This window comes from Sminthopsis crassicaudata, chromosome 3 (genome assembly GCF_048593235.1).
Source record: "Sminthopsis crassicaudata isolate SCR6 chromosome 3, ASM4859323v1, whole genome shotgun sequence".
Taxonomy (NCBI): domain Eukaryota; kingdom Metazoa; phylum Chordata; class Mammalia; order Dasyuromorphia; family Dasyuridae; genus Sminthopsis; species Sminthopsis crassicaudata.
In genome coordinates, this window is record NC_133619.1 from 448,602,723 (window position 1) to 448,615,285 (window position 12,563).

At 33.5% G+C, this 12,563-nt stretch overlaps 1 protein-coding gene across 2 annotated transcripts in view; it reads left to right on the plus strand.

Moving 5' to 3' along the window:
- Positions 1-2,716: 2,716 nt before the first annotated feature.
- Positions 2,717-12,563, plus strand: part of SCN3A (sodium voltage-gated channel alpha subunit 3) — a 132,797-nt gene continuing 122,950 nt past the window's right edge. For both annotated transcript variants that reach the window (XM_074303243.1, XM_074303244.1), the window contains exon 1: positions 2,717-2,947. The gene's annotated coding sequence lies outside the window, so the exon portion shown is untranslated. The remainder of the gene's footprint in view (positions 2,948-12,563) is intronic.

A 12,563-nucleotide genomic window follows, 5' to 3' on the forward strand; every position in this document is an offset into this window, starting at 1 on the left:
TATAAAACGGGTATAGTAATATATGTATGTGTGTGTGTGGGAGGGTGTGGGGGTGTGTAAGAGAGAAAGACAAAGACAGAGACAGAAACTGAAACAGTGATAGAGAAACAGAGAGAGACAACAATACAACAAATGTGGGAGGCTAGAAGGATAATGGTTCCATTAACAAAAACTCAAGTTAGAAAAGGTGGCCATTTTGAGGGAGATATGAGATAAATTGAGTTGATATGTTTAAAGGACAAAAAAGGATATATTAGAGCTGATTTGAATAGAGGTTATGGGGTTAAGTGATATGCCGAGAGTCATACTGTTAGGAAGTGTCAAGTACCTGAGACAGGTTTTGAACTCAGGTCCTGCAGACTATCCACTGCACTGTATAGCTGCCCCTTGAATAAAGTTTAGAATAGAGTAAGAGTAAAGGAATTAATGTCACTAAATAGAAATGATTTTTTTTCCCAAGGAGTTTAGTTTAGAAGGGAGGTGACAATGTACAATGATTACTAGTGGGGCTAGGTGATCTAATGAAGCTTTTTTAAGGATAGAGGAGACAAGGGTGCATTTGTAGTATGCATTTGTAGTATGTAAAGGAAAACAGTAGACATTCTAATTGGAGATTAGAGGATGATAATGGAGACAATCTGCTTTAGAGTATAGGAAGGGATCAAGGGTAAATGTAGATAGGTTAGCATTGGCAAGTAGATGGACTACTTTTTTTTAACAGAGACTATTAGAATGGAAGAGAAAACAGTGAGGGATTATGTCAGAAGAATGTAAGATAAAAAGGAAAGGAAAGTATAATCAACATGGGGTAAAGGTGTAGTAAAGTACAGAGAGGTGGAAAGACTGGAGGTTTCTGAGAGGGGATGCTCAGGTAGGATTAGGAGTCATAAAACAAAGAGATAATGATTAAAAATTATTATTTTTACATAGGAAACCAATCAAACTCAAACTAAATAGGTATTATATTCCATTAATTACTAACGATGTACTACAATACATTTCATACAATTTAAGTAATCATAACTTGTTTATTTTCTTAAGTATTTTAATATATCCCCTGCAACTTAGTAGAGATTTTTTAAGCAAAGATGCGCTTCAAATCAGACTCAGGTCAAATGATCACAAGTTTCACATGTGTGCAATGTAAGTTAATGAGATGTTACTTTATTGTAGATTATTTTTCCATATTCAAATTCTACTTCTTTTTGACATGGCACTTGCAAAAGATTTCAAGAGATTGTGAGTAAAAAAATATGTTCAAAATGTGCACTATCAGATGCATGAGATTTTCCTTTTGAGTTACTCTCAATAACTTGAAAGAGTTTCCAGAGTTACATTTAATGCCTTATATTTAATAACTTGGGTCTCCCTGACTTCAACTCTAATATTCTATGTATTATGTTTCTTAATTGACTTGAACAAACTTGCTTTTAAATTTCTTGTGGTTTCAACTGTGCAAATTTATGGCAGAAACTAGGCATGGACCCACATTTAACACCACATTTTAAGATAAGATCAAAATGGGTCCAAGATTTAGGCATAAAGAACGAGATCATTATGAGAGGAACATAGGATAGTTTACCTCTCAGACTTGTGGAGGAGGAAGGAATTTGTGTCCAAAGGAGAACTAGAGATCATTATTGATCACAAAACAGAAAATTTTGATTACATCAACTGTGCAAATTCAGAGTGTCTTTCCCATGTTCTCATTTAATTCAAATTAGATTTTTTGAAGTAAATTCTGAAAACAAAATTTAAAAAGCAACAAGTATGAATTTTTAAAAATCTTGAAAACTCAGATTTTAACATGAAGTTATTTATTTTATTACTGTATTTAGAGGGTGGTAGTATAGTGTAGCAAAAAGAACCTGGTCTTAGATTTGACATAAGAATTAGCATCCTATGTCATTTCTTTTCTTATTAGCTGTGAGCTCTGATTAAATTTTAAAATACTTGTACTCCCTATCTACCTCCTGACGAAGGCAGAATCCTATATCAATTTTAAAATATCCAAGTGTCACGTAAATTTGAATGATAATTTTTGAATGAAATTGTTTTTGAAATCTAGAATAGTATTTATGATGAGTAACAGAATCAGCATGTCTTGGGAAATTCTTCCCTCTATAACTTAGTGACATTATATTACTTATATTAGGATCATGGAGGTAGAACTGTTGAAAGGACCTTAAGCATCATCACAGTGGTCAAATATATAGACTGTGTTCAGACCAATCAGGATTAAATTGTAATTGGGAAATGTTTCATAAAGGAAATTAAAATGCAATGTATATAATTGTTAACTTGTTTTCCTAGTCAGGATGTGAGCCACAGAGCTCATTTCTGTCCGAGTCTGACACCACGGAGCCTAGCCCAATCTTCATCATGTTACACATAAAGAAACTGAGACCCCAAGTGCTCACAAGTCATGCTAAATTTTCCATAAGGAGCAATTAGAAACCACTATGATACAAACTAAAATTCACATCCAGGTCTTCTGTGTCTAAGTCCAACATTTTTGCGTTACACAATGTATAACTAGTGATGATGATGAAGTGAGTGTAAACTTACTTCTCAGGTTGGGATAAAAAAAATGAAGAGATGGTTCCCAGCTCCTTCTGATTGTGACCAGTAGATGGAGCTACTTGTTAGGTAGCTGCTCGCCTCTTTCTATTCTTTTTTTTTTTTTTTTTTTTTTTTTTTCCCGAAGCCGTTTTCTGATATATGTTGGGTACCATAGAGTGAGACTCAGAACAGGAAGCGGAGGCAGAAGCAGAGGATTCTGGAAAGGTCTCTTTGTTTTCTTGTCCACAGAGAATGCAGAAAATTGTAATTAATTTGTAAACCTCTGTGGCTAAACATCTCAACAGCTTCCTTGGAAGGCGTATCATCCTCTAATCTTTTTGGATGCAGGGCTTTGTGCTGAGATTTGTAATTCTCTTTTTGTCAGGTAAGCTGAATAACATTTAATCATATGCATCTAGGATCTAACAGAATGGTCATTTTATTATTTAAAAATCATCTCTGTGCTGGTTTTTGTCGAGTTCATGTTGATTTAAATGTAGATCATTGTACAATGCTCTATTGTTTTTTATCTTCTAAAGGAAAGCTAGCCTCTGCCTATAAATTGTGAATTATCATAGAGACTAGGTGGTATTAGTGGTCTGTTTTTTCAGGCACTTAGGGGCTGGAGGTTCTATGTCATTCAGTGATTATTTCTCTGGAAATTTTGAGGTTTCCTGATGAAGCTCATGTTCATATTAAATTTATTATTAAATTAAAAAAATTTTTAAACTGCAACCTAAAAATTATATATATATATTTTTTTTCTTTTTTTTTTTTTCTAATGAGACTGGAAGTATCATTGTCTTGGCTTAGCTTCTCATTTACAGCCTAATATAGGCCATGCTTATACAGACTGATCTGACTAGCAAGATTATACTGCTACATTTGTCTACTTAAAAACATACCTTCAGTTTTTTAAAAATAATATGGTTACAAAAAATATGAGACAAGTTACTGATGATTAAAGAGAGGTCTGATTTTTTGAGAATATGATGATTATTACATAGTCTACAAATCAGAATACCATTTTGGTGCTGCTCAAAAGCATTTTTAATATCTATTTGCTAAATATAGCTAATCAGTTGTATATTTCTTCATGTTTTTTTATGCGAGATTATTAAATAATATTAATCAATATTAATTATAATGATCACAAAAGGCCTTTCCTTGAGCCAGAAAACAATGTAATTTCTCTATAGATATTGATAGTTTCTTTAACATACATTAATGTTAGAAACTTGAAATTGTTTAATATGTTGCTAGAAACAATATTTATTTCATATAAAGAGATTATTTTTAAAGGACCTTAATAAAAATGAAAGAAGAGGTTTAAGAATTACGAAATTGTCCATTGTTTGTACAACAGGTGGTGTAATGTAGTTTGTGAGGACAAGGATATAAACAAGAAAGTGTGGGTAAAATTTTGAATAGAAACATTTAAACACATTTGCCTTAATTAGGGTATCACTTTAAGTGATTTTTGGCATAGGCTTTCAGTACAGTTTGGCAGAAAGAATGTTGTAAAAGAAAGGACTTCTGGGGTCTGCCTAATTGCAAGGTTTTGTTTTTTTTTTCTTTTTTAGTGTTATTGAAAAAAAATTAATATTTAAAAGTTAGTGTTTTTGAGTATAGTCTTTAAATAGCCATACATTAAAAAAATTAGTTTTAGATGAAAGCTGGACATCTTAAATAATCTTTACTTTAGTATGTGAAGAAAACTGGTTTTTTGAAAGAGGGTTTGATATATATTTTGAGAATGTAATATTAATTGGCCTACATATACTATGTCTCCACAGGTGATTGACTATGAGTAACTTTTGTCCTTAGTTCTTATGTTGGCCGAGTTAGTTTACATTCATGAATGGATGCTTGTGTTTGGACATTAAACATCAACAATTTTCCCCAAGCTGGTATATTTGTTGTTAACAGCTAGTATTTGGTCTTCAGGTGCCACTGGTGTACTTTACTATTCTTGAAAAGTTGTCTGTAAATCATATATATATACCAATCAAATTACACTTTAATGAATGATTGGGATGTTCTATTTAAAAGAGTTCTACAGTTAATCCTTTTGCAAAGTGATGACTCACTTCCTAATTTGCAGCTTTGTGGAAAGAGTACTGACCTAGGAGCCTATAGGCCAGGGGTCTAGTGAGAATTCCATGACTTTCTATATGACTTGGGGCAAGCCAGTTAACTTCTGTTTAACTCAGTTTTCAAATCTCTAAAATGTGAGAGTTGCTCTAGATGATTCTTAAGGTTCTTTTCCCCTATGATCTTATGAAATTTGATTTTTCAAGGAGAATTTTGTTGGGAGGAAAAAAGGCACACCCACATTCTAGTTGTTTACATTAATATAATACTTTTGGGTCATCAAGAAGTTTCTATACATTATTTAATTCTTAAAACAACTTGAAACTTGAGGTTTTTGACTCCAAGTCCACGGTTCTCTCTATCTATTATTCATTGCTATACTCCTCTCAGGGCCTTCAGGTACAATCTCCAAGTAAAGGAGTGGGTATTTCCCCCCACAAACACTAAAAATGTCTCCCAGTTTGAGATAGAACTCTTGCTGAAGTAAAAAAAGTGACTTACATTTACGTTGTGTTACTGTTAAGAAGTGTGATCACATAAGTTGTCTCATTTGGTGTTCACAAAAATCCAATGAAGTAGGGAATAAGGAATAAGTATCTTATGTGCCAGGTATAGTGCTAAGGGCTTTACAATTATTACCTCATTTGATGTTCACATAACCATTCTGGGAGGTTAAGTACTATTATGTCCCTATTTTATAGCTGAGGAACTGTGGAAAATAAAGTTTAAGGGACTTGTTCAGGATCACACAGCTAATGGTATCTGCGGCCAGATTTGAACTCATCTTCATGATTTCAGGCCCAATAGTACATCTACTGTACCAACTAATTGCCTAAAGAGTACAGATATAACTATTCTCATTTCATATATAAGGGACTTGAAGTTCAGAAGAACTAAATGACTTGCCCAAGATGCTATGGCTAGCAAGCAGCAGAGTTTGCATTTGATATCATAACCTGTGATTCTAAGCCAGTAATTCTTTCTACTATTATTTATGAGACTCTATGGATAAAGACAGAGAAACTCTGGTGATTTCCTGAACATAGATAGGGGTACAAGGTCCTTTGCATCTAAGATATTGGCTAGGAACTTGCTATTCTATCCTCACAAACAATGTGAATCGACTAGCTGGGTGGAGCACCTTTAGGTTGCTCCCTTTTTCATCCAAAAGATATACTTGAAAATCTGTAGAACATACACAATAATATTTTTCACTGGGATCAGACTTAGATACCCAGCTATTCCTTATAATTCACAAAACTGAAAAGCCAATTTTAAACAGTCTAAATATTAATTAGATACCCTCTTTCATTTTAAACCCTCCACAACCAGGATCATCAGAAGGAGAGCTAATAACCAAAAAGAAAAAGAACAGGAAGGGAATTATTTGTAAACTGAAATAGCATTTCTGAGGCAGTATGGTATAGTTAGGGGGGGGGGGAAAGCCAGACTTAGACTCAAAGGACCTAGATTTGATTCTGGGCTCCACCATTTACAACTAATGGCAAATTATTTAATTTCTGGGTCCCCTTGTCTTTATCTGGAAAATCAGAGACTAGATGATTTCAAGGTCTTTTTCAGCTCTAATCTCTGATACTACAGCATTTTCTTCTTGAGGGTCAGAGTTCACTTACTAATGGGATGGCTATCTTATCAGCTGCTGGCATTTAACTGCTTTGAGAATTAAAATTTAATGACCTTTGGGTAAGTCTGGCTTTCTAACACTTTCCTTTTCAGCAATCCTCAGACTAGTGTCAATCAGCTGCTTGCTTTATTTTCATGAATTCTTGACAAATCTTAGGTAACTGGGAGATTGGAAGACTGGAAAATTTGAGGGAAACCTATATTACTTGGAGGGCTTAACAAATAAGATAGTCATTTCTATGGAATGATTAATGTGTTCCCTAACTTTTAGAAGTCTTCTAGGCCTATAATAATGGATTTTAGGATTTAATTTAACTGAAATCAATCTTTTCAAAGTTAAATATATACAGGGTGAATTTTCTTATGAATATATATGGTCATGTATGTAAATACATATTAATTTCAAGCAATATTTTATGTTTTCACCATAGTGATCACGGTTCTAATGCTTTCCCTCTACTGATCAACCATGAATTGAAGCAGTTCCATTTAATAAGTATTTATTGAATATTTACTAGGTTGATGGTACTGGGCTTCCCACTTAAAAATACAAAGGAAAAATGGAAAAGAGTCCCTATCCTCAATTCATAAATGAAAATCCATTTTGTTCTTAACTCATAGGAAAATAGAACAATTTCATTCCACTTAATGTTCGGAATAGGTTTAATAGTTGATTTCAACTAGTAATATTAAGCTCACCCTCCCCTTAGATGCACACGCCCACCCATAATCCACTCTTGCTAAGCCAATGTGCCATTTTGTCTTAAGCCCTTACAACTCACATTTGTACTCTGTAAAGAGTCTCTTAGATTTTTACTTTTTATCACAACCAACATCAAAATCCAAGTATATTTACAGCACAGAGACTTAGCTCTCAGGTCTTCAAAGAAAGTTTTTCATATTTTGAAACTTAGAAAAAGATATGCCAAAAAGTTTTTCACTCTTTGTTGCAGTTTCACATATTTTCCCTTGATTAGAGACCCACATCTACAGCTTAATGTTCTTTTACACTAGGGTTCTTACATTGGAGTTAGTAAACTATTTCGAAAAATATTTTGATAACTGCATTTCAAAATAATTGATTTCCTTTGTAGACATTTGTGCATTTAAAAAGAATTTTGTGAAAAGGGATACATAGGTTTTAGCAGACTACCAAAGCAGTCTATGACACAGAAGAGGGTGAGAACCTCTGCTTTATATTGTTTCTCATTCTTTGATAAACTCATCATTTTGCTGTTCTCTCTCACACACTGAAGTATGATCTAATTAAAAATCTTTTTAAAATTCCTCAATATGGGATGGAGAGCCAGATATGGTAGAATACAACTGTAATCTTTACAGCCAGGGAAGATGAAGCTGGCTTATTACTTCAGTTCATGAAGTCTTAGCTGCAGTGGGGCCAAAGCTAATTGGATGTCTATATTTTTGGAACCAGTATGGTGAGCCTTAGGAATGGAGGGCCACTGGGCTGTGTAAGAAGGAGTGAACTAGCCCAGGCTTGAAAAACGAAGCAGATTAAATCTTCCACGCCAGTCAGTATTTGGATCAGACATGTATGTGGCTGCTGTATTTCTAGCTTGCATGACATAGGGAGGCCTCGTCTCAAAAAAACCCACAAACAAACCAAAACAAGTATATAACTCTGGGTACATTATGTCAATGAATAACAAACTCTTACTAGTTTTGCCAACATGTAAAGATTTAAGATATGGGCCATTTAAGAAAATGGACCATCTATTTCTATAGTTTAAAGAGTCGATATAAATAATTACAAAAAGGCTTATCACCAATATATTAGACATGGATTGGTGAATTTTGGACTCCAGAAGCACACAAAACTGTTTATCAAATTATAGAAGAATTGTGATATGTTTCAGTGATGGAAATACCCATATTCGTGAAATCACAGATCCTTGAAGTAGTAATGTGTTGAAGTTTAAGTAACTAATCCATCTGCCAGTTTCAGAACATCATGATACAGAAAGATGAACAGTTAATAGTAAACAACAAAAAAAAAAATCCTTCTTCTCTAGGAAACAAAATTGTCTTTTTTTCTTGCCTCTTTCATAGATACCATGATGCAATGTGCCATAGTTACAAATGTATACTCTCAAAATATGAGACAAAATAAAATATATCTATAGTAGAAATGCTCATTTCTCAATACTTAGGCAGCCTAATGTCATTAACAGAGGCTTAGTTTTGGCATCATAAAGATTTGAGTTAAGACCCATTCTCTAATACATCCTATCTATGTGATTATAGGTTAGCCACTTAAGTTTTCAGTTCCTAGGCAACTCTCTAAATTGCAGACAAATTGATCTCTGAAGGATTTCTGTCAAATGTTAAGAATTTTAATCTTCCAATATTCATATTCTTTGTTCTTTTTAGGATATCCAGTGATACACATTTTGTCTTTTTCTTCTTTAGGCTGCTGTTCACTAAACCCATCTCTTAATTTTCAAAACATTTCTCACTAAAGTAATATTATCACATTTTACGAGCTATTGCTTCATGGTGAGTCCCAAACTGACTAAATGAATATGACCTATGACACTTCCTGGTCTTAAAAGAGATATGACCTGACCCATTCTGTTCTGATTCATTTTATGGATTTTGGTCTCTTTAGGCTAATATGCAAAAGGTGGAATTTGCTTGGTTATAGGAGCTTTAGAGATAATCCAATCCAATGTCCTTATTTTTATAGAATATACAATGAAATGACTTACCTAAGATCATACAGGCTGTTAAGTAGGAGAGATGGAGTTCAAATCCATGGCTTAATACTTCAAATTCCATATCCTTTTGGTTTCTACCCATTAATATTTTTCTTCTATTTAGAAATTCCTCATAGTATATTTCAAGGTATTAAAGAGTCATTTTTTATGTTTCGTTTATGAATATATATCATATGTATTATTTTACATTCATCTGTATTTTCTTTTTGATATCTGCATTGTTTCTCTTTGGCCATTATCTCATTTAAGATGAGTGGCTTGGGTCAAATGATCACTTCGTATCCATGAATTCTATGAAAGTTTTATGATTTCACATTTTTTCCTATTTTTGAATGTTGCTGATTTCTCTCTCATAAATTAAAACTGTAATTCACTTGTCAGTATCTTACATCACATTTCCTGGCTTTATGAAAGCTGCCCTTCATTTTTAAAATCTAGGAAGATATTTTCCTCTTAGCATGTGACATTGTGCATAGTCTGGGTGTAGCTATATGGTTTAAAAATCATTGTTGCCTTTTCTAAAGTTTCATTTCATTTATTCTTGTATATATTTGGGAAGTTCTCTACACCCAATGGCCATATATATATATATATATATATATATATATATATATATATATATATATATATATTCTCTCATCAGAAATTGCCTTAGATATTTCAGTGTGAGAGATCCTCAGATGTTTCAAACTCATCATGTCTCCAACTGACCTCATTATGTTTTCTGTAATCCAACCCTTTCTTCTAAACTTCCTTATTTCTGTGGAGGTCACTATCAAGCCTTCCAATCATCCAGTTCTAGAACTAAAAGAGAAATAATAAGGCATTGCTACAGGACCTCACATTTAAGGGTCGATTATTGTACTTGCTGATATTTTAGCAGCCTATAAATAAGATACCTTCATTTTGAGATAGTAAGAATAATTAATTAAAACAGGAATGTTATAGGTCAGTTGAACTCTTCTCCTAGTTTGACCTAATCTTCCTTGTCTCCTAAAGCAGTCTCTGGCTTCATTCTTTCCAGAGGCCCTGACACTTTCTAGTTGTGTAGTAATGTTCCAATCTTTCTTCCAAAAAGAATTGCTTTGTGCTGCTCGGCCCAAATGTAAAAATTTCTAGCTACAACTAAAGAAAAAAGGAGAGGCCAAAAGAGGAAAAAATAAAATAAAATAGCAACATTCACACATAAGAACACAGAAAATGTTCAAGAAGACAAGGAATAAATTTTACTAAAGGCATGGAAATGTATTAAAGTAACACACAAATATAAAGAAGAAAATATGGATAGCAACTGTGCTGTTTTCTCTCTTCATTGACTGACATAGTTCCTCATTATACTTTTCTTTTAATAATCCATATTGGAGCAATTTTTTCAGACCATTCATTTCTTTCATTTTTAGTATTACAGACTTGATCCTTGACCTCAATTCATTTCTAACAAAAAAAGATATCATAATTTTCCATTCTTAGCAACAGTCATTGACTTTAATTTGTAAGATACACCAGAGGCTCCTATACTTGCCTACTCTTACAAATTGCTCACTTGGGATCTGAAGTTTCAAATGATCATGTGAGAGGTTTGCCTGAATGTCACAGGTAAACTATGATCTGGTTAGCCCTACAACTCAAGGGGTAGGAAATAAAATATTTACTTAAGCTTTAGAAATCAAATTAATAGATTCATTTTTTAAAAACTATATTGTAGCAGCTCTACTTTAATTTACTTTTGTAAATCAAAGACTTTTTAAAAAGCTAAGATTCATTTAAAATTTTCCTTGTTAGTGGCATTTCTGAAGAACAAATGGCTTAATACAATAGCTAAGAAGAATTAATAATTCATTACATTTCTTAAGAGTCATTTCATTGCAAGGTGAATCATGTATTTCTAGGCAAAGCTAGGAAGCACTCTCATTATGTTAGGAAAGATGTAAGGGAATAAGCATTTATTAAGTCTACAATGTGCCAGGAACTGTGCTAAGTACTTTTACAAATATTATCTAATTTGATCCTCACAATCACTTTGGGGTAGGTAGATATTATTATTATCCTCATTTTATGATGGAGGAAACAGAGGATAAGTGGCTTGAGAAGGGTCACCCAGCAAGTCTGAGGCAACATTTGAACTAAGATTTTCTTGATTGTTTAATGCTAGTAATGCTAATAAAGAGGCAGGTTGGTGGTGCAGTGAATGGTGCTGGTCCTTAATAAAATATAGCTGTATGTTTTCCTTTGCAGATTGCATTATGAAATTCTGAAATTTCTGCATCCTAACATTGGAAGAGAATCTTTCTTTTGGATATTTCCTTTAGTACATCTAGCATTACTCTTAATCATTAAGGTCACCTTAATATGGAAAAAATGCAAATATATAAGTAGTCTCAGTATTACATTGTTCATAATGATCTATTTGCTTTCTATTATAACTTTATTTTTGAAAGTCTTATGTCTCTTGGTATTTTTATAAATGTTTTAACTTTCACATTTTAAGCATCCATTATTTCACAGAAGCATGGTATAGTAGAAAGAGTATTTTATTTGGAATCAGAGGACCTTTGTCTGCTATGCTGTGCTATGACACAATTTCTGTAATCCTGAGAACATTACTTGCCTTCTATTATCCTAAATTTTCTTAATTATAAATCAAGATGGTAAGAATAAATGGTCTCTTAAATCCCTTTTTAAATCTAATAATAATACCTCCATAACTTCTTTATGCATAAGGAAATGTTTTTCTTAAATAGTTATGGCTAGAAAAAACTCGTTCTTGTTGGCCAACTTTCTGGCAATCAGCCCCTCTGAATGTCCTGAAGATCGTCCATAAGTGACAAGGACCTAAAGGACCATCCCAGAACTTGTGCTCTATTAGTAAAGGCCTTTGAGAATATAACATTACTTCCACTGTACCCTCAGGTGGCAAAGTGGGACTCTAGTGGAAAAAGACTTTAATAGCCTAGTTAATTTATCTCCTATCTCCTATGTCTAATGTTTAATGAAAGTTTCACTCTGCTTTGTCTTTATAGTAGTATTAAAGACACAGAGATGAAAAGATTAGAAGTCATCAGAAGTCATTGAGTTCATAACCTTTATTTTATATATGAGGAACCTGAGGACCAAGGAAGCTAACTATTCAGTACAGTTTTAAAGGCAATCCTTCTGAGACTCACAGACTGTGCCATTGGGTGGTACCACTAAGGAGAGCAACTTAATACAATGTTAAGACCAGATGTTTGTTGGCTATCCATGCTATAAGACAGGGGTTCTCAAACTACGGCCCGCGGGCCAGATGCGGCCCTCTGAAGATGTTTATGTGGCCTGCCGGGTTATGGCAAATGGGTTGAGGGGCAGAGACAGAGTGTGAGTTTTTGTTTTTACTATAGTCTGGCCCTCCAATAGTCTGAGGGACAGTGAATTGGCCCCCTACTTAAAAAGTTTGAGGACCACTGCTATAAGACCTGAGGTCTCCCAAGCTAGATCAGATATTGTATAAGTAAAAAGGCCTCTTGATTGATCTCTCCATCAAATATG